Source organism: Canis lupus, chromosome 35, assembly GCF_048164855.1.
Source record: "Canis lupus baileyi chromosome 35, mCanLup2.hap1, whole genome shotgun sequence".
NCBI lineage: Eukaryota > Metazoa > Chordata > Mammalia > Carnivora > Canidae > Canis > Canis lupus.
In genome coordinates, this window is record NC_132872.1 from 3133201 (window position 1) to 3152832 (window position 19632).

The 19632-nt window shown below is 35.6% G+C and overlaps 1 protein-coding gene across 5 annotated transcripts in view; it reads left to right on the plus strand.

The window, feature by feature from the left end:
- The window catches only part of ZNF148 (zinc finger protein 148), a 119678-nt gene that overhangs the window by 88809 nt on the left and 11237 nt on the right, over positions 1-19632 (plus strand). The window lies entirely within an intron of this gene.

The following is a 19632-nucleotide window of genomic DNA, read 5'->3' on the forward strand; positions in this document are numbered from 1 at the left end:
GACAGTTTGTCACGTAAAAGAAGCAACTTCTTCCATCTAATCACTTTCCTTTCTTTGTCCCTAATAAAGAAGCATGAATGTGGCTGGTCTCCTTAAGTACAACTTCAACTGTGCAGCACATCCGTGTGCTTTAAGTAAAGTTCTACTTTTCAAAGATTATTATGTACAACACCTATTTCAGTTTCTTAAGTAAACGTTTATTCATCACTTCCAGGTGGAAAGGCACTTTGGAAGACCAACTTTATTGATTTTATGTGACTTAACAGCTAAATTTATATTTCTTTACAGTAATAAAACCTGATCCAATAATGATAAAGCAGTTAAAAATTTTTGCACGTTTTTAATACCATTAGATTTTGATGATTTACTCATTCATTCAACAAAAATTTACTGAGCCTTCAGTATTTTTCAGGTATCAGAAATAGATTTAAAAAAAAATAGTTTCTGTGGAATTTATATTCTAATGGGAGAGACATACATATAAACAGGCACAGTGTGATGAGTGTTGTAGAGTTTTATACAACATGTTCTTGTGCCCTTGAGCAAGAGCCAGATGTGTTAGCTGTTGAAGGTTACAGAGGGAAAGCGACACAGGAAGACTGCAGGATGCTCAGCTGAGAGAAAGACAGCAGCATGTGAGAGAGGAGGAGGGGAGAGAGAGAGTTTGTGTGGGTCTGACAAAAAAGATTTTGAAACAGTACTTTCCCATATTGCACTCTGCTATTTTCTGTTCTGTTCTAGTAAATTCTTTTTTAATGTGCTGGTCACAATTCTGTAACCTCACTGTAAAAACAACAGTGCTAAGCCAGGGTGGGTATCTTGGATATAAACATTATAATTGGTATAGTTAATATTTATTGAGGATTTACTAAGACCAGATATTGTCCTAAATGTTTTGTTAGTATCTCATTTAGTTCTCACATTAAGCTTGAGAGGAGCTATTGCTATCTTCATTTTTTTAGATGAAGAAGTAATAAGCACACAAAAAGTTGAGAAACTTTTCTAAATGTGTATAATCTAGTATATATATGATGGAGCTAGATTCCAGTCTAAATCTGTGACTCCAGGTACACATGTGAAATTACTAACTGCAGAATGGGACTAGGAGCGTAACAGTATCTTTTGATCTTTTTGAGTTTTTCTTGCTATGCCACTAAGCCATAACCAGGTTTAGAATATCTAAAAGGGGTGGAAGCAAAGGCTGGGGTTTTCATGTTATAGACAATACAGTTAGAAGGAGAGAAGAAATTGAGAGGAACCAGGGCAAACCGGTCACTGTGGTTCCTTAACTGGTCACTGACGGTTTCTTATGGAGACTCAGTTTTGCTTCACTGCTCACTGTCACCACAATGCCCCAGGTAGAGCTGATAAAAAGGGAATTGGCTTTCCTTCTTCATTTTCTTGGTTCCTTTTATGGACTCTCAGTCTATGGACAGTAAGGTATTTTTGTCTTGTAATCAAGATAACTAGAACCTATACCTATCTGAAGGTGTGTATATTTAGAACCACGTATATGTTCTTCAATGTTAATTATTCAGTCCTTACTATTCTTTCATGTTTTAAATGGCTTTCATTTTTGGAGAGGGCGTAGTGCTCTAAAGTTTACCCATGTCAAGGCTTTCTCTCCGTAGGTTCTTAGTTTAGAAGAATGCATCACAATAGTTAGTTCTTCTCAAAGTTGTTGTGAGAAGAACTGCTAGTTCGTACAGTTTCCATTTTCCTTAACTGCCTGCCTCATTCTTTTAGGTCTCATTATATATATTGTACTGTCTCCTCCAGTCTCCCCAGCCCCCAAGCCTGTACTCTGCTCCATTTGCAACATGACTAAAAATCATTACCTACTTGGCTACTCTTGCCAGCAGTCAAGCAATCTGTGGCTTTTGAAAACTGAGAACCTAGCTTGATTTGGTTTTCAAATAGAAAATTTTAAAACCCAGCCTGGACAGGTTATCAATTATGTTTCCAAAATTTGGCTTAGCCTATGAAAAAAAAATTTTTTTTTCCGAAATGTCATTTTAAGGGAGAGTACTTTTGCATCCAGAGGCTATGCCTAAAATTCTGGTTAAAGCTTTATTCCTTTAGCCTAAGGCATTGAAAAGGGCAAATATTCTTGGGACTGCTGTTTTTGGCAACTATGGGAGATTTATATCTTTTTGTGAATGTATTATAGATTTACTTATGGTATGTTTGGGGATATGGGTGAGAAGGTGAAGACTTGAAGCCATGGTTGAAGATAAAAAATTTTTTTAAGATTTTATTTATTCATGAGAGACACAGAGAGGCAGAGACCCAGGCAGAGGGAAAAGCAGGCTCCATGCGGGGAGCCCGATGCAGGACTTGATCCCAGGACCCCTGGATCATGCCTTGAGCCAAAGGCAGACGCTCATCTGCTGAGCCACCCAGGTGTCCCTGAAGATAAAAATCTAATTGATCATTTTGTTTAGGGTCAGGTACACACTGGGATTAAACATTCATTGTCACTGGCAGATTTATGATGTGATCAGGTGTTTTTATTTTATCTAAGGTGCCTGTTCCTTTGCAACTTCCAATCGTATAGACTACATATTAGAATGACATATATCCAGTTGTATTCTTTTTAGTCACCTTGTCACCATTTTACCCTAAGAAAATGCCAGTCTTATTGCCATGGGCGAGGAGGTGTGGGTTTGAGGAGTAAAGAACCTAATACAATTTTCAGTATTTTATTTTAATTTGATATTCGTTCTCTAAATTCCTGTAAATAGTAAGCCACAGAATACCTGTCTTGATAGTCTGACTCTTTTAGCAAATTATGGTTGTATTTTATTGTATGGCAGTTTGCATAATTTTTTATTGGTAAAAATGTTATGAGCCATCTTTGCATGTGAGGAAGATTTTATAGAATGATCTTGCTCTGCACAATGAAGAGGATTTTGAAAATAAATCATTCATAGTTAACTCATATTCACTAGTTTCTCCCCCCCTTTTTAAAAAATGCTTTAGTTCTTAATGTATACAATTCTATAGATACAAATATAGGAAGAAACACTGGAAAATGTGTCTCCTAAGTTAACACTTCTTTATGCCTGAAAACATATGTTGATCTGCTTTTCCTCTTGACTGTGACTTTTATTCACAATCATGTTAAAAAGCTGCACAATAGTCTTTTTTTTTTTTTTTTTTAAACCAGTTGGGCTAGTGGAGTGGAGTAAGAATGTTGATTCACCCTTGACTAAGTTAGCTCAACACTATTTCCTTCATTATACTTGTTATTAATGTAACTTACGGTTTTCCTCTCCTTATTTGAATCCCTAATCTGTAGTGTATGAGCTTTAATAGGGAGATCTTACTGAAAGAAAGTGTTACAGACCTAGTTAGAGTTATCTTCTTCGTGGAGATGAAGGGACTGAGTGAATGCTGTTTGTGCTACTGAGGATGTTGCCGGTACTAGGAGCTGCTGGCATTGTGATTGTTGAACCTAGATAGTGCTAGCATGGACAGAGCTTGCCAAGAAAGATTAAGCAGAGAACTACAGATTGCTGTCACTGACATTGTCTGATTTAACAAAGCATTCAGAAACCGTTTTTTTTTTCCTCTGCAAAACTATTGATAATTCACACTAAAAGCTTTGATTACACATAAAATACATGTAAAAGCTTAACACTGTATAACAGAATATCTCCGTAAAGATACAAAAGTAATCACATACCCAGCTCATACATCTACACACAAGATCAGAGAGGTTATTCTGAAAATCATCTCCATTTTAACATTTTACATTAGTGCTAAAATACAGGGAACCAGAGGCTGTATGAGGAAGGTTGCCTGGTTTTCCATTAAGTGCTTATATTTTATGTGACTACCCCTTCTCAAATCCATATGAGATGTTCATTGTTAGTACATAAGTGTCTGTAGTTTAAAAAGGAGTTTATCATTTGTTTTGACAAGTCTCTAGTTTAACAAATTGTGAATCTCTTGAAGTGGTCTCATTCTTATTTATGTACCATTACTGAATGAACAAACATGTGAGCTGCATGACTCACAATTTGACACATCCTATACAAGTAGCACAGACAACGTGTGCTTTAGGTGTTCAGAAGAAATAAACCAGTGAGGATTCAGTTTGGTGGCTTCATGGAAGACATAGAACTTACATAGTCCTGCGAGGTTGGATTTAGACTTTGTAGTCTGTGTGTTACATGGCAGTTAAGTGTCATCGTTGGGAACTATAGGTGGTAAACATGATGAAGCCAGGACCAGGAGAAAAATCTGGGGTGTACTGAAGTTGGGAATGTGTTTGGACAAGGGTAGGTAAGCAGATCTGCAGTTGATAAATTCAGAAACAGAGAGAGTAGCTAATTAGAAATCTGACAGCTATCAAGACAATTTCAGATGCCAGATAACAGGATAACAAGCAGTGTGTCAGATATGCTAAGTTAAAAGAACCAGAAACTTTTAACTTAGTTAAAAAGCTGGAAATTCTTACGAATTCAGTATCATAACCCTAATAATACTCAAATAAATTTGAGTTCCTGTTCTGTGCCAAGCACTGAATTAACACAGTACATAAGTTATTTCACCTTATCCTCACAGCAGTCCTATGAGAAGGGGGTACTGTTACTCTTTTTTTTTGTGGATAGGGAAACTAAGGGTCAAAATGATTTAAGTGCTTGCCCCAGTGTGTGCAACTGGTTAATGACACAATCCAGGTCTTCAAAGTTCATGCCCTTAACCGTTAGGCTATTGAAAGGCTATTGAACCAACAGTTGGTTAAGTCTGCCTTCAGCTCAGGTCATGATCCCAGATCATGAGTCCCGCATTGGGCTTCCTGCTCAGGGGAAAATCTGCTTCTCCCTCTCCCTCTGCCCCTATGGCTTCACTCATGCTCTGTCTCTTGCTCTCTCAAATAAATAAATAAAATCTTTTAAAAAAAGAAGAAGGAAATTTAGAGTTGACTGACAAAAACTTTTGGGTGTTTTTCTTTTTCTTTCTTTTTTTTTTAAAGAAAGGGAGAGAAAAGGCAGAGAGGAGCAAAGGAAGAGGAGAGAGAATCTTAAGCAGGCTTCATGCCCAGCCTGGATTCTGATGCAGGGCTCAATCTTATGACCCTAAGATCATGACCTGAGGTGAATCAAAAGTTGGACACTTAACTGACTGAGCCACTTAGGCTCCCCAAAACTTTTTTTTTTTTTTTTTTTTTTAAGATTTTATTCCTTTATTCATGAGAGACAGAGAGAGGCAGAGACACAGGCAGAGGGAGAAGCAGTCTCCATGCAGGGAGCCCGACGCGGGACTCCATCCAGGGACTCCAGGATCAGGCCCCGAGCCGAAGGCAGGCGCTAAACCGCTGATTCCACACACACCCCCCCCCCCCCCCCCCGCCCCAGGTGTCCCAAAAACTTTTGGTTTTAAATGTGAAGGTTTTTATTTTTTTCTACTAAGAGCAGAGCCCCACTCCTGGACCTAGGCTTACAGCTTGCATGTGATTGGGTACAGCTACCTGAAATGAAGTCTGTGGATGTAGGAGGAGTAAGAACACATTCCACCTGATAAGGAATAAACAAAGACAAGATGGACAGTGTGTAAATAACCATTCTGAGTAGAACAGAAAAGGGGGAGGTAAGAGTGGAGATGAAGAGATAAGACTAGAAAGCTTGATTTTAGAATTCTGTTGTCTGATTTTGATGCCAGGCTAAGGAGTGCCTAATTTATGATCCTGTAAGCATTAAAATATCAGGGCATTTAAATGCCATATTGGAAGAATATTTTGTTAACTATAATAATATAAAGAATAATTCAGAAAATTGCAAATTTATTAATTAAGTTTATACTCAGGTATTTTAAAAAGTTTTTAAAACAAATGACATTGGGATCCCTGGGTGGCGCAGCGGTTTGGCGCCTGCCTTTGGCCCAGGGCGCGATCCTGGAGACCCGGGATCGAATCCCACATCGGGCTCCTGGTGCATGGAGCCTGCTTCTCTCTCTGCCTGTGTCTCTGCCTCTCTCTCTCTCTGTCTGTGACTTAAATAAATAAATAATAAATAAAATATTAAAAAAAAAATAAAAATAAAACAAATGACATTGCTAATCTTCAAGAAATGTGATATTGCTTCAGTTTTGACCAGTTTGTGAGAAGTAGACAAAACTTGGGAACCATTGATTATTACAGTGAAACAAAGTTATGTGTTTTGGACTTTAGATCCTCTTCATTTTTGAACAGTATAGGACGCACTAATTTTCAGGAAAAAAGCTGAAAGAGGACTCCCCACATTTAAGTTAACACATAGCATAGAACTTCCTAAATTTTTTGAAAGCTACTTCTGGCAGCGATTTCTCAGTTTTGATTTTTTTGTTTGTTTTGATAATTTTTTAAATCATTTTCAGTTACTTTAGAAAATGTCCGTCTAGAACAAGACAAGTTATTTTTTTGTTAGTTTGCCTTTCTTTAATGTGGGCTTTTCCCTAACCCCCCTGTACCCCTATTATTTCACACTCTACAGAAGATGAAGCATTAAGACAGTTGTATCTGGATCTGATGCTGTTTTACAAATTCTTTTGGAAAAATAATACCCAATTACTTCCTTGAATTCAAACACAATTCAATCTTGGAGACCTCCAAGATTCTCCAATATTTGAAGCTGTCTTTTTAACAACTACTACTTAGTATTCTAGAAACCAGTTGAGTGGATGACCAACATTCATGCTTTTCACATCTAAATTCATTAAGTTTTCAGATGTCTGAATTGGCTGACAGAAATGTTTTTTTATTTGTTGATAAAGTTTTTCATTTGACTGACTTCTAATGACATTTAGTTTCAGAATTCATGTAATTTATTTTGGCCTTTGGTAGAAGAGTGACAAAATGTACTGTATGGGTACAGGATGAAGAAATAGGATTTAGAATATTTAAGGCAATCTAAATTTACTTATCAAGGTCATTCATTCTTATTTTCTGAGTACTTTTAAGATCCTTAGTTGTTATCTCTGAAGAGTTTGTTTTTCAAAAATTCTTAAGTGTTATTATCATTTTCAACTCTGATTGGAATTTTATGGAAATGTTTTGACATTCTTTGAAGGCAGATGTGTTAATAGTAACTGCTTCTACATATTTTATAACTTGTTTTACTCTTCTGTAGATCTTTTTGGAGAGAGTTGAGCTTCCGTGACACTGTTAAGAAGCAACTGTATAAAAAAAAAAAAAAAAAGAAACAACTGTATATCATAGGATTGACATCCTAATGTAGTAGGAGGTAGTTATTTCTCTCCAGCTTCATCTCCCGTAGTGCTTTTATGTTGTTTGTGTTATTGGTTATTGATGAAAGTACTTCCTACTCTATTTCTTACAGGACTTGCTGCTGTCTCTTCATCACAGCTGTGTAAAGGAGCTGATAGACAAATTAAATAGAATTTTATTGATTTACCCCCACCACCACCACCACCATGTATTTTCCTCTGTCTTTAAATTCTCTACAGGGCTTAACTTCTTCTTCTTTATTTTTAAAAAAATTTTATTTATTTATTCATGAGAGACACAGAGAGAGGGAGAGACATAGGCAGAGGGAGAAACAAGCTCCATACAGGGAGCCCAATGTGGGATGGAGTCAGGACCTCGGGATCACGCCCTAAGCTAAAAGGCAAACAGATACTCAACCACTGAGTTGAGTTACTCGGGGGCCCCCTGATTCTTCTTTAACTATTTTTCATTATCTGTTTTGATTTTGATGTTCTAAGGGTGCATGAAGAATAACTGCTGAGCAAGATCAGTATGTGTTTTAAATTATTTTAGAGAATATATTCAGTCAACTCTTAATTATTGTGGGGAAATTGAGTAGATTATAGATTAATTATTTAAAATTTAAAAAAAGACAGATGGAATTATGAAAAAATAAAATGAATACCAGGACAAAAGGAGCAACACATATTGCTATTTGAAGCTGCATATTATTCTCTATATAGGCCTGTTGTACTTATATAATGAAGAACTGTCTTGATCCTTAAGTTTCAGTCTGGTATGTTGTTGTCTACATCACCTTTTAGTGCTTTATCATTGGATAGAGGGGAGGGACTTAAGTCTGATGAGGGAACATGAGATCATGAGCCTGATCAGTAACGCTTTGAGTTTTGAGGTCTAACTTATTTATCCCTAGAAAAACCTGCCTGTTAAGACATTTTATTTTTCTAATGCCAGGATTGGGAGGAAATGGGGGATGGGCTCCTGAGAACCTGGAAATGAAAGTTATTATTTTAAAATGTTAGGATTTAGTGAAAAATACAAAGGTATTTCATGCAGAAGCCATGGGTATAAAAAATTAGGGACTAGGCAGGAGACATTTTAGGGGCTTTCATTAAGGAAATGATTTGCTAAGCAGGAGTGGAGAAGAGAATGATTGTTGCAGGGAGGAGTAGAGACTACCTACCTACATTGCCTGATGTTCTGCTTAATCACTGAGACTAATTTTTTAGACTATTATTTATAGGAGAACTTGGTCAGTGGCTAACTGACGTTACTTAGGTTCTTTGTGATATTAAAAAGGATAAGATTGTAGCCAAGAAACAGACAATGGTAACAGACTATTTTAGCACAATAATAGCATTTGGGGTCATTTCTTCTCTTGTATTTCATATCATAGTTTGTATTTCTAATCTGTTACATTTGCTTTGCTTTTACATTTTGGATGACAGTTGTTGAATGGTAAATATGTTCCTGAATATTGTGTATAAAGAAAGTTTACATTATATCAAATGCAGTGCTGAATTGAAAGTTGAAGCTATCGCTTCTTTTAACAGTCTGGATTTATTTGTTCAGCAATATTTCAGTTTCAGATTAATTAATTAGCTATTAGGTTTTTTCCCCCTATAGGGAAATAATTTCTAAAACTAATCTCAGTCTTTCTTTTTTCTCTTACTGCTTTTATAATGAGATTTCTTAGGAATGCCACTGTCATACTTTGGCAAAGTAATGAGGGCCTGAACTTATGAACAAGGCATTAAGACTAGAAATTGAATGAAATGGATGTGAAAGATGTTTTAAAGGAAGAATAATAAGTACAAGTGAAATTTAATAGCAGTTTAAACACAAGCAACTAACGGAGTTATAGTAGTAAAGGCTATTGGTTTTTAAACTTTTATTGTGATAAACCAGGATTATCCTGGTTTTCAAATAAAATCCTACATGGAGCAACATCAGTAGTCAATTAAAAAACAAGGCAAGTGATTTCAAATGGTTTCCTTGACTCGATGAGTTGACAGATGTTACCAAACTTAACATGTCAAGTTTGAAGTGACTGAAGAATTAGCCTTTGTGGAACAACGATAGGCAAGAATATTTTCAAAATGGAATAATACACTTTAAATGGTTGAATTGCATGGTATGTGAATATTATTTTGGTATAATCCAAAGTGGACTTCACTAAGATGTGTTCCAGCTCATGGTGGGAGAAGTATATATAGAGCTGAAAAAGTTTAGTTGGACTGATTTACAAAGCTTGAGAAAATGTAAAGCATTTAAAGCTTTTGGGCTACTCATTGTATTACATGAGCAGTACTTTGTGGAAAGCATTTGAATTTATTATGTGTCCTTGAACCAGTAATGTCAACAGCAATCTTCATTTACTCTAATGGATTTAACCATTATTGCTCTCATGAATTTTTGTCTGATACAGAAGCAAATATCCTGACTTAACCTACTGTATAACAGTTTAATGTTAGATTTGATCACGTTTCATTAGGAGTTTGCGAGTATAGATCTAAGGTTAAATTTTTCTGAATGAGAAAAACTGCTCTCAACCACACTAAAAAATGGCTTTGGAAATTAGCTTTTGCTGAAGACTTGAAAGTGTTTCTTAATTAAACCTAATACTATGAGGGGAAAACGGTGCTTATAGTGAAACTTCTATTGTAAAGTTGTTTTGACAGCTGCTAATGTTGCATCACAAAATGCTGCTTTGTACACTTCCCGTGCTGCTACAAGCTACAAGAAGCAAAATCTCCATTCCTACACAGATACAGGGTAGATATGTTTTCCAGCCTCAAACTATGTTTTTGTCAGATCTTAGACCTTGATGTGATGCAAAAGAAATTTCCGTGTTTCACAAACCATTAAGCCATACCTCATCTACCTCATCTTCAGTAGGAAGTAATTAAGCTGCAATGTAATGGCATGCAAAAGGCAGATATCAAGAAAAGAATCTAACAGAATCCTATAAATGCCTTCCAAGTGATGAGTGACTCTTTTAATTAAAATTACATTTTCATGGATTAATGTCAGTATTTTTGTGACAAAACCGTTTTAAAGAATATGTAAAATATTACGGATGAACATTAGCCGATAAACATTTGTCATCAGCTTTGATGGTAGGGAACACTGACTTTGAAACCCAATTCAGTGATAGACTACCTCTTCCCATAAAACATAATTCCAGTCTTCTCATTAGTACATCTGTGTGGTCAAAATTCTATGTTCTATTATTATTATGTTATCATTATCATCATTATTACTCTCATTTAAATGTGGAATCTCATCAGTAAAAATATGAAGGTTTTTTTCTCTTTTGTTATATAAATATATATACAATATCCTTGATTTTTACCTCTTTGCCCACAAAGCTTAATATATTTACTCTCTGGCTCTTTATTGACTAGTTTGCTGACTGCTGTCAAAATTTATTCTTTGAAGTCCTACCATCTCAGTTCTTAGACCTCTGCTTTGTTGATGACCTTGTCGTTCATTCTGTCTCGCTCTTAGTCATATCATAGGCTAGTGCCTACAAAACCTTAATCTCTTCATGATTTGAGTTTCTCATTTTCCAGGCACCACCTCCTATCACTTCTGCTGATGCCTTCTGTGCTTAGGTTTCAACAATCTTTTATATCTACTAGGACCTACACTCTGGTGATTCTACCCCTTTTCAGTAGCTTTCCTTTTCCTCATCACCTCTTTCCAGTTTAAATTCTATCTTCATTTATCACAATCACTCTCTTGCTTTACACTCATGCTTTTTGCTCTCTCTCTACAGAGTACTCACTTGGCTAAATCACAGCTTTGGGAAATTTAACTCTTTCCATCTCAGGAATAAAACAGAAAGCTATAGTGAATTAGGGTCACTTTAACTGTTAAGTGGGGTCCTTAATGCCTGCTGAAATAATGTATTTCCTTAGTCCATTCAATCTACCGCTCACCTACATAGAGTCCATGTTGCAGCTCTTGGGCCAGTTCCACCTGCTGCCTGTTAATTGTAATTAAAATTGTATTGGAACATAGTCCTATTCATTTTTTTATGGAATGTCAGTGGCTGTTTTCTCCCTACAAGTAGCAGCGTTGATTAGCTGTGACAGAGATTGGAGGACTCTCAAAACCTAAAATATTTATTATCTGATCTTTTACAGAAAGAGCTTGCCTACCTTACTCCCAAACAATATTCCATACCTTCTTTATTTTCATAAACCTCCCAACATTTCCTCCTACCCTCTCACTTTCAGTTGATTACCTGATTCCTACTTCACCGAGAAAGTAAAAATAATCAAAAGAGAACTTCAGTTAGTTCCTAGTACCTTACGTATTCATCAGTGAGTTGGAAAGTTTCGATCTTTTGGAGGAAGACAGGCTAATAATAGTGATTTATTTCATTTTGCAAAATAGCTGAGAATTTTTCCAGTGTTTTGTATAGATAAACATTTAGATAGTTTAAATTTTCATTACCTTTTTCATCTTAAGGGAAGTATGTTTTCCTGACTTCAGACTTCTTTCAATTATTTTAAACTAAGGTACAATTTACATATAATAAGCTTTACTGTTTTTATCGTATATACTACATATACAAATGTATAAATATATTCATTTGTGTAAGCACTACCACAGTCAAGATACAGAACATGAGGTCCTCAGTTGGTTTAAGTGTCCAACTCTTGATCTCAGCTCAGGTCTTGATCTCGGGGGGTTCAAGCCCTGCATTGGGCTTCATTCACACTGGGCATGCAGCCTACTTAAAAAGGCAGGGTGAGGGACACCTGAGTGGCTCTGTGGTTGAGCATCTGCCTTTGGCTCGGGTCGTGATCCCCGGGTCCTGGGATTGGGTCCCACATCGGGCTCTCTACAGGGAGCCTGCTTCTCCATCTGCCTATGTTATGTCTCTGCCTCTCTGTGTCTCTCATGAATAAATAAAATCTTAAAAAAAAATAAAAAAGCGGGGTGAGGGAGTGCCTGGTGGCTCAGTAGATTAAAACATCCAACTGTTGATTTCACCTCACGTCATGATCTCAGGATCTTGAGATTGAGCCTGTGTTTGGTTCTTTTTTGGGCATGGAGTCTGCTTAAGATTCTGTTCCTCTCCCTGGGCCCCCTCCCCCAGCTTGTATTCTCAAAAAAAGAAAGAGAAAAAAAGATATAGAACAATTCTGTCACTCCTGCAAATTCCTTGTATCTTTTTCATGTTAAACCCTCATCAATTCCTATCCTTTGCCTCTTTCAGAATATTCTATAAATTAAATCATATGGGAGATAATCTTTGAGTCTGGCTTCTTCCACTTACCATAGTGCATTTGAGTCATCCATTTTGTTGATGCATCAGAATTTCATTATTTTTTACTTCTGAGTACTATTCTATTGTATGGTTATACCACAGTTGGTTCATTCATTCTCCAACTGAGGTATATTTGGGTTGTTTCTAGTTTTGGGTGCTTATGAATGAAGCTTCTATAAATGTTTGCTATAAAAATTTGCCTACAGCTTTTGTGTGAACATGTGTTCACTTCACTTGGGAAACTACCTGGAAGTGGAATTCTGGGTCATATTTTAAGTGTATGTTTAACTTTTTAAGAAACCATTAAATTGTTCTCCCAAGTATTACATCACATTTTGCTTTCTGTAGTAACTTATGAGCCTTCCATTTGATCTGTATCCTTGACAGCACTTAGCATTGTCATATTTCTTTGTTTTAGTCATTCTAAGAGGCATGCACTTGTCTGTCACTGTGGTTTTAATTTGCATTTCATTAAGGACCAAATATGTTGAACATTTTTTCATGTGCTTATTTGCCATCTGTGTGCAAATGTACATAGTTGGGGGAGTGGTTAAAGTGTTTCTTTGATTCTTTCACCCATTAAAAAAATTGGATTGTTTGTTCTTACTGTGAGCTTTGGGTGTTCTTTATGTATTTATTTAATATCAGATATGTGATTTGCAGTTTTTTTCTCCCATAGACTTGTTTTTTTGAATTGATTGGAAAATTCTTTGTTTTCTTGAAAGACTTCTTGGTATTTTTCAAAATGTTACATTTAATTTTATTTTTATATGCAATATTAACTTCATATTTCTTTTTTATTAACTTCATATTTCTAAGTCTAATATAAGAAAAAAATAAAATGGTAATGAATCTACATTAGTTATTTTCTGAAATATACAGAAATCCAAGCTAAAAATTAGGTAGAAATATTAGGCTTCATTTTTCTGCCTATTAATATGGAGCATAAGCTTAATATTTTAAAGAATATTATGAATAATTTTCTGTATGCAGCAGATAATATAAGTGTTCTAATGTAGTATCTATTATCTTAAAAACTAATTAAACTGTATTTATTTCATATCAGTCAATCTTTAGTACCAGACTGAAGCACTAAAAGAATTTAGTTTACATCACATGGAAAATAAATTACCTTGGAAAATATTTTTAACATGTAACTTATTTGTGTTTATTCTCATTTTATAGAAGTAATTAGTGAGATTCATGCTTTGTTTGCAGCAATTAAAATGCTTTTACCACATTATATGTTAAATAAATGGCACAATCTCAGCAAAGATCCTCATTCACAGTGAATAATCTAAAAGTCTATAATGAAATTCATAGAGACTTGGTACTATTAAAACAGATTATGTAAAATTTTAGAAATATTATTGTAAAAGTATTGTAGTTGCTACTAAGTTTTAAAGTAGTAAGACCGTTTGCTTGTCACTGACCATATTTTAAAAGTTGACAGGAAATGGAGAAGAGAAGAAAGCATTTGTTTTGAAAAGCCAGAATCTTGGTCTTGCTATAAAATAACCCAGCCTCAAGCTGGCCTAATCCGTTTGGGGATTTAGGTTATCAGCCCCTACATTAAGTGCTCAGAAGAAAGGGTGAACCCTCTTTAAAAGACATTGACATCATCCAGAGCCTCTATAGTTTTTCATACATAGTGTTTTGCGTTCAGTGCATACCAAATGATAGCACAGAATCACAGAAAGGTAAGAGGAAAAATAGAAACCATAAAAATTTCTTGGGTGGCTGAAATAATAGTTATTTGAGAAGGACTTTAAATTTTATTTATTTATTTTTTTTAAAGATCTTATTTATTTATTCATGAGAGACACGGGGTGGGGGGGCAGAGACACAGGCAGAGAGGGAGAAAGAAGCAGGCTCCATGCAGGGAGCCCAACGTGGGACTCAGTCCTGGGTCTCCAGAATCAGGCCCCAGGCTGAAGGTGGCACTGAACCATTGAGCCACCTGGGCTGCCTCAGGACTTTAAATTTTAAACTATGACTAATATGTTTAAGAAAATGGTAGAAAAGGCATAGAAAATAGGCAAAAAAGATGGGGATTTTTTTACCAGAGAATTGCAATCCATAAAAAAAGAAAATGAAAATTCTGGAACTGAAAAAAATAATTGATATACAGACTATATATAACATAGGCTTAATGGAAGAATAGAGACAATGAAAGAGAAGGTTAGTGAAATAGAAGATACCACTAGAAAATATCACAGAGGGGAAAAAAAACACGACTATAACCTTTTTCAGCTGGGATATAGATAGCGCTACTCATGATAGAAAAATAGACAAATTGGGCTACATTAGTAAGACTTTCTTTTCATTAAAGGCTACATTAAGAAAGTGAAAACTGGGACACCTGGTGGCTCAGTTGTTGAGTGTCTGCCTTTGGCTCAGGGCGTGATCCTGGCGTCCCAGTATCAAGTCCCACATCAGGCTACCCGCATGAAGCCTATTTCTCCCTCTGCCTGTGTCTCTCCCCCTCCCCCTCTGTCTCTCATGAATAAATACAAAAAAAAGTGAAAACTAAGCTTAACATGTACAGAATTCCTATTAATCTATTATGGAAAAGATAAGCTAATATTAAGAGTGGGAGAACTCTTGAGCAGTCACTTAACACACCAAAAAAGGATATCCAGATGATTAGTAAACATACGAAAGGGTACTCAGTTTCATTACCCATAAGAAAGATTATTAAGATTACAATCTGATATCACTTGAACCACCCTAGATTGGCTAAAATGAAAAATACACACTGTTCAAAGTACTTAAAAGGATGTGGATCATTTAGAACTCTTATATACTGCTGGCAGGTATGTAGATTGGGACATCCACTATAGTCAACTGTATCTGCCAAGGCTGCAAATACACAAACCCTAGACATTGTCGTTTTCACTCCTAGTTTTATGCTTATATGGTGTACATATATATACCAAGAGGCAAGTACAAGAACCTTAAAGCAGCATTACTATTAATAGCCCAAAATTGAAAACAACACAGATTTCCATCAAGAATTGAATCAATAAATCCAAGTACACTCCTATGACAGAATCCAGAATCCAGAACATGGTGTTCTGGATAAATCTTAAAAGCATAACGTTGAGTATAGGAAGCCAGACTCCAAAGAATACATATTGCATGACTCCAATCACTTGAAGTTCATAAACAAGGCAAAATGAGTTATGTACTAGAAATCAGGATAGTGATTACTGATGGATAGGGAATAGAAGGGCTCTGTACTCATAATATTCTGTTACTTGGGTGGGATGCTGTTTATATAGGTATGTTCTCTTTGAGAAAATTCATTGAACTGCATTTATGTATTTGTATACTTTTGTGTGGATATATTACAGCTCAATAAATCTCTTTTCAGAATATGATAATGGTATCTTCTGAGTGCTTTTTTGCACCCTTTAAGATTTCCGTAATAGTTTATTAAACGACAAAACTAATCTCTGGTGTTAGTGGTTATCTTTGAGAGATTGTGACCAGGTGAGGCTTCATATGGTGCTTAGAAGATGTTAGTAATGTTCTATTTCTTAATTATGGGTGCTAGTTAAAGGAGTCAGTGGACTTTGTGAAAATTCAGTGAGCTGTGATTATGATTTCTTTAATGTCTCTGTGGCTGTTATACTCCAATAAAAAGTTTGCTTGCTTAAAGTAAGAAAAGAAGAAAGAAAGAAATAATGGGAAGAGTTAGATAAAATTGACTGGAGTGTTGGTAATTATATTAAAGCTGAGTGATGGGCACATGAGTATATTCTTTTCTACTTTTTGTATATGTTTGAAAATATTCCTAATAATAATTAACATAAACTATAGGGACAGGATACAGATAATCAGTTGCCTGGAGAAGGGGGAATGGAGTGACAAGGGCGAGAGGAAGGGATTATACAGAGTAACAGGAAACTTTGTGGTTTTAGATGAATTCATTGTGTTGATTGTGGTGGTATATTCCTTTGTAAAAACTTACCAACTACCAGATAGTGTGGGAAAAAAACAAGAAGACCTAGATCCCAACCATTCCACTCCTTTTGTTTTCCTATCATTTCCAGACACTGACAGACACTTAGTACTTGCTAAATGAACTGATGAAAGCCTGGGATGCAACTTACTATATTATTGATCCACAGTTTGAGATTGCTCTGAGAGAAACCATGAGGTAGATGCATTTGTTGCTGATGGGCTTTTTTGGAGATGAAAGAATGCCATCAGGATTTGTTCCTGGGCCTGATTTATTAATACCATGACTTTGGGCAAAAGTTTCCTAGCCTGGCAAATGGGGACAGTGTACTTAATTGACAAGACTAGAGTTGATTTAAGTGTAAGAGTGCCCAGCAAGTGCTTGGCACGTAGTAGGTGACTCAGTAAAATGTTAAGAATGAAGACATAAATAAGACAGGTATTCTAGGTTAGAATGCATATTTCCTATGTATTTTTAAGATGACACTTTAAAAAATAGAGTACTTGAGGGAGACTACTTCATGCTGTGTTCCTAGAACTGTAGCGTTTGTTTTTTGTCTTTATTTAATTGATAGCTGAAATCAGAAAAGATAACTACCTGAAATTTCACTAATTTTGAGTCGCACTATCTGGGTTTTTTGCCTAAAAGTTCTGTTATGCTCCTTGTCCACATTAGAGCACCTATATCATATTTCTTAAATGTATATGAAATAAAAATGTAGGTTGTAGTTAATGTAAAAAGGCAAATTAGGAAAAAAAATTTAATGATAAAAATATGTTTTTGAGAGAGTGGCTCTTCATCATTTGATACCCTAGTTAATTTCTTTTAAAGAAAAGAAAGCTGATGTGCATTTGTCCAGTCTTATATGAAGTTAATGCTATAAATAAGAAAGAAAATAAGCTGATGATGGGTTTCTTTCTTTTTATGGAACGCAGCATATGGGATTTGATATAGAGTCAGTTGATTTGGTAACGTCTTTATGTGCTTAATGTAATCTCCATTGTTGATCTTTTATTCTAGAACACTTATTTTCAATAAGTAGCTGGATAATGGTGGTTTATAAGTTCAAAATCCGACTACAATGTTTATAAGTCAAGGTAGTGCTTACTTGGCTCACTATTGTTTAAAATCTATTTTACATTTTTAGATTCCTTTTTTTTTAAGATTTATTAATTTTAGAGAGAAATCACAAACAGGAAGGGCAGAGGCAGAGGGAGAGAGAATCTCAAGTAGACTCCACGCTGAGTACAGGGGCTCATACAGGCTCCATCCCAGGACCCTGAGATCATGACCTGATCAGAAACCAAGAGTCGGATGCTTAACTGACTGTGCTACCAAGGCGCCCCATATTTTGGATTCTGACTTAGATTTCCTTTTGGTATCAAAGTCAGGAATAAGATAGAGAACACATTATCAATCACTATTACTTTTTATTATAATGTTTGAGAAAAACAGGTAGCAAAAGTATGCAAAAGAAAAACATTTGAGGCAAAAAAAACTATTTTTGCAACCAATATTATTTTATACTTGAAAAACCCATGAGAATCAACTGAAAAATTATTGCCAACTAATAAATTCAGTAAAATAGAAAACCATATATTTGTATACACCCACAGTAGAAGATGTAACAGAAAAAAAGTACCTTGTTTATATATCACAAGAAATGTAGAAAATCCCCCCAAAATGTAGAAAACCCCATATGAAGAAATCATTAAAACACTGTTGAGGACACGAAACAAAATTTGGTTAAATGGGAGGAGGGCATACTCCTCCACCCACCCACCCCGTTTTTTTTGATGAGAAAAGTCAACATCCTAAAGGATACAATTCTTTTTATAAGTTAACATAAACATTTCAGGCAGCTGTCCCTTCCCTCCACCCCAAATACTAGACAAGATAATTATGAAATAATACAGAAAGTGGATAAACAAAAACAAGAACAATGAGGGAGATAAGCCCTACCAGATGATAAAGAGTATTATAAAGTCATAACATTTTCATTCTAGCATATGAATAGTCAGACCAATGGAACATAATAGAGTAGAAGGTCTAGAAAGACACCTGTGGAACTAGTATACGATTTTGATAAAGAAGCCATCACAAGGGCAGCCCTGGTGGCTCAGTGGTTTAGCGCCGCCTTCAGCCCAGGGCGTGATCCTGGAGACCTGGGATTGAGTCCCACGTTGGGCTCCCTGCATGGAGCCTGCTTCTCCCTTTGCCTGTGTCTATTTAAAAAAAAAAAAAGTGATCACACAAAGTAGAACTTCTCAGTAAATGGCGTTGGGAAAACTAGTCAGTCATATGAACTTAAGGATGAACCCGGAGTACATCAGATTTAATGTAAAAGATGAAACTGCAAATGTGTCTTGAGAATATGGGTAGATTCTCTACACCCATGCTAACATTTCTGATTATCTGTTTTTAACTATCCTATTGAGTGTGAAGTGGTATCTCATGGTGGTCTTCATTTGCATTTCTTGAGTCTTCATTAGTAATGATGTTGAGCATCTTTTCATGTACTTATTGGATATTTGCCTGTCTTCTGAGAAGTGTCTGTTCAGATCCATTGCCTATTAGATTATTTGTCTTTTTTGTAAGTGTTCATTTCATATACTGGATGCACTTCCCTTATGAGATATATAATTGGCAAGTAATTTACCCCATTACCTGGGTTATCTTTTCACTTTAAAAACAAGACAACATAACATGGAAGTTTATCATTTCAATCATGTTTAAGGATAGAATTTAGTAACATGAAGTACATTTACAATATTGTATGACCAAAAAATCCTTCTAACCATTAAACAGTATAAATTTCCTTTCCTCCCTCTCCTAGTCCCTGGTAACCTCTATTCTACTTATGTGAATTTGCCTACTCCAGGTACCTCATCTAAGTGGAATCATTCAATATTTGTCCTTTTTGTCCCTGGCTTCTTTCACTTAGCGTAATTTCTTCACAGTTCATCCATGTTGTAGCATGTATCATAATTTCATTTCTTTTTATGACTTGAATAATATATCATTGTGTGTATATATCGCATTTTATTTATGCATTCATAATGCTTGCTGGTGGACAGTGAGTTGTTTGCATCTTTAGGCTGTTATGAATCCTGCTTCTGTGAGCATCTGGGCACAAGGGTCTGTTTGAGTGAGTCTCTGTTTTCATTT